This window comes from Nanorana parkeri, unplaced genomic scaffold, assembly GCF_000935625.1.
Source record: "Nanorana parkeri isolate BGI_ZX_2015 unplaced genomic scaffold, ASM93562v1 scaffold196, whole genome shotgun sequence".
NCBI classification, from domain to species: Eukaryota; Metazoa; Chordata; class Amphibia; order Anura; family Dicroglossidae; genus Nanorana; species Nanorana parkeri.
In genome coordinates this window covers 944,830-948,412 of record NW_017306464.1, presented here as the reverse complement: position 1 = coordinate 948,412, position 3,583 = coordinate 944,830, and the positions used below count along the sequence as shown (strand labels likewise).

Here is a 3,583-nt window from a genome sequence, read left to right as displayed (position 1 = left end):
TGCAGCAGAGTACACAGGAAATACACTGGGCATAAAACTGGAGCAGTTGTCCATAGTAATTAATCAGCTTCTCTCTCAGTGTGTTCAGTTAAGCTTTGAAAATGAGAGCTAGGAGCTGATTGGTTGGCTAAATGCTCCAGGATCTGACTGCTCCAGTTTTGATAAATTCTCGTAATTGAATTTCTGGCAGGATCAACAGGTATTTGTTTGCACTTTGCTGAACAGATATGAGAAAATCCTTTAATTGCATATTCAACAGACAAAAGGGGAGTCAATACGAGAAGTTAATTGTTAGGGTTTGTGTACACTTCATACCTATAGACCCTTTAACTTTTTAACAAGTAGGAGGTGCACAGAGGAAGACAGAGAGTTATAATACCCTGTGCTGGGAGCACCTAGGAGAGTCGGACTGCTGGAGACCCAGGCCTCTGCTTTGTGTGTGAGGGAGCCATGGTCCGACTCTCTTGTGTGCTGCCAGCACATAGTGTTTTACCTCTTTGCAATTAAAGGAGAACTATGGGGTTAGGGCTTTTCCCCATAGTTCTCCTTAGGGTAACGGGAGGACACAAACTAGCGTCCTCCAGTCACCCTAAGATCAGTATACCGCGAGCTACAGCTCGCAGTATACTGAGACGCCACAGCCGGAACGGATCCCGACAATTATGTCTGGATCCACCCAGCTGCATGGGTGACAGCTGGCTCTGCCTATCTATCTCATTTAAAGTAGAACTATGAGGTTAAGGCTTTTCCCCATAGTTCTCCTTAGGGTAACGGGAGGACACAAACTAGCGTCCTCCAGTCACCCTAAGATCAGTATAGCGTGAGCTACAGCTCGCGCTTTACTGAGACGCCACAGTATACCGCGAGCTACTGCTCGCGGTATACTGAGATGCCGCAGCTGAAGCGGATCCCGACAATTATGTCGAGATCCGCCCAGCTGCGTGACTGACAGCTGGCTCTGCCTATCTAGAGGCAGAGCCAGCTGTTCCCGCCCCCTCCCCCGTCCGATCCCCCAGTCAGCGCTGGCGGATCAGAGCGGGGAGGGGGGAATCCAGCCCCTCCCCTGTCACGGCAGAGAGCTGTGACAAGATCGAGAGGTGAGCGAACGCCGGTATGTGTTCGCTCACCTCCCGATCTACTGAACCGACCTGTGACAGTCTTGTTGTCACAGGTCAGCTAGAACTATGAGGTGAGTGAAAAGCACTCACCTCATAGTTCACCTTTAACGTTAACTGCCTTTTTTTTTTGTATAATAATCTTATCTGTGTTCTGGTAGAGAGGATTTATATAACTAGATCAGCAGACCCTTCAACATGACCCATTCCATAGAAAACTCTACACCTGCCCTCCGCCCTACACTATTGATTATAATAGCCTGTAGACATGTAAGCTGTGGAAAAATTTGGTTCGGTTCGGATATTTAGTTTTTTCTGGATTCGGTGCAGGTTATGGATTCTGCGGAAATCCGAATTTTCATTAGTTTCGGATGAGTTTAGGACTATTCGTTGCGAATACCACAGAAAACCATATACAGATACTAATACTAAAACTGAAGCTCCCAGACCCGAATGGCATTCAGGAGCTCCCAAAAGCAATTTGGAAATTCGGATCCTGAATGCAATTCGGGTCTGGGATCCATTTACATATATCACTAAAGCTAAGGCTTCCAGACCCGAATGGCATTCAGGAGCTCCCAAAAGCAATTCGGATCCCGAATGCCATTCGGGTCCGGGAGCCTCAACTTTAGTATTATATGTATATACTGTATATGGCTCCCATGTTGCCATAATTAAAATTCGTGTTCAGACCCATTCTGATGCACTAAACCGAAAAACACATCTGATTGGCCAGAAAAGTCACATGTCCGATGCAGTTTAGTTGTTGAATGAAATTCGGATGGGATCCAAAATTCGTAAACGGAAATTCGGATTTGGATGAATTGGGGTTTGGAAATTCGGATGTGCCCGAATTTCTGAAAACAAAACGAATCGCACATGTCTAATAGCCTGGCCTTGGTCAGTGAACTCTAGTAAATGGATTGCATGAAGTATCTCGGCACTTCTAAAATGTGACAGTACATACTCTATGAGAGCCGCACTGTTGGAGACCCGGGCCGCTGCTTTATGTTGGAGAGCTGCGGTCTGACTTTTCTATCCGCTGCCGGCATAGTAACCCCCGCTGCAGCAATTAGCAGTTACTCCATATTTATTACTGTATATGCAGTGGCCTAAACTTTTTTTTTATAGAATATGTAATAGTTAGAGCCCTCGTTCTTTTTCTTTTTTTAGATCTGTGTCCCATTGGGGAGATTTCCCTTCACATGCCAATCTGGAAAAGCAGCATTAAGTGGAAGGAAATCCCTCCAAAGAGGGAAATTCCCTCTTGGCTGTTACTGGAACAGATGTCTCCTTTGGAAGATTTCCCCTCACCTCCTGTTCTGGGTGACAACTGTAAAGTTTAGGATTTCCCATTGCTTTCTCTCTGTATGACAACAGTCATCAGGACAAATAGAGGTTGAGTCTCCCCAGTAGGGCACAGCAATAAAAGCCTGATGGGGGCCTAAAGGCCGTGACACACTGCACGCGAAGCAGCGTGGAGCGGTGGCGCGCTGACGATGCGAGCAGTGTGTCATGTCACTTTCTTCTCGGCACCTCAGCTTGCGAGAGCTCGCAGAGCTGAGCGTGCCGAGATGAACAATTTCAACTTTAGCCAATCAGCTCGCGCGTATAAACCCGCGCGACGGGATGCGACGTCTGGCCGGTTGTTACAGACGAGCCGATTGGCTGAAGGTGCATTCAATCATCTGACTGCACTCAGCTCACACACTGCACGCGAAGCTCCGTGCCGGAGAGCTTTGCTTCGCTCTGCACGGCTTCGCGTGCAGTGTGTCACGGCCTTAAGCCTTCTGCGCTTCATCCAACACTAGACAAATGTTTTGGCTAGAGATACACATCAATTGGCCGAGCTCAGTCAGTGCCAAAAGTCTGCGTACATAGGATGATAACGAGGTACATACTGCCCCTATATATGTAATCGGCGCTCTGTAGGGTGTACATGACTCTGAAAGCAGATCAATATCCATTTGCATTCCAAGAAGAACTCACACTGCAAGGGTTACATGCTCGTTCTGGTCTAGGGTCTAAAATAAAAAAGATATACTCACCCGATCGATACTCGGTGCTGTCTGACTGCTAGACTGGTCCCCTCAGTGTCTTCTTCCCTGGGCTCCCATGGTCTAAGGATGTCCATTGACTTGCATTAGACCTTTCTGCTGCTGAGGGACATTCCACAGCCAGAACCGATGGATCTTTTTTTATTTGATGGAAAAACCTTGATACTTTTCACAACAGTGTCGGCGTGATATGAGCACTTCAGTTGTGGTCTGGAAGTTCACCTTGGGTACAGAATGTCCTGATATGACAGCAGTTTGTATGGGCAAGCTGACGTCCTGAAGACCCATTAGACTAACTGGGACACACTTTTCCTTAACCCAGTTTTGGGGGGCTAAGCTTTATTTCATCGGGGGGGGGGGGACAAAACATCAAATAAAATGAAAAAAAAATCAATCCTTCCCAAACACTAC

The 3,583-nt window shown here is 47.0% G+C and overlaps 1 protein-coding gene across 1 annotated transcript in view; it reads left to right on the top strand.

Annotated features, from left to right (window-relative positions):
- LMOD3 (leiomodin 3) overlaps positions 1-3,583 on the top strand; it is a 16,877-nt gene that overhangs the window by 1,206 nt on the left and 12,088 nt on the right. The window lies entirely within an intron of this gene.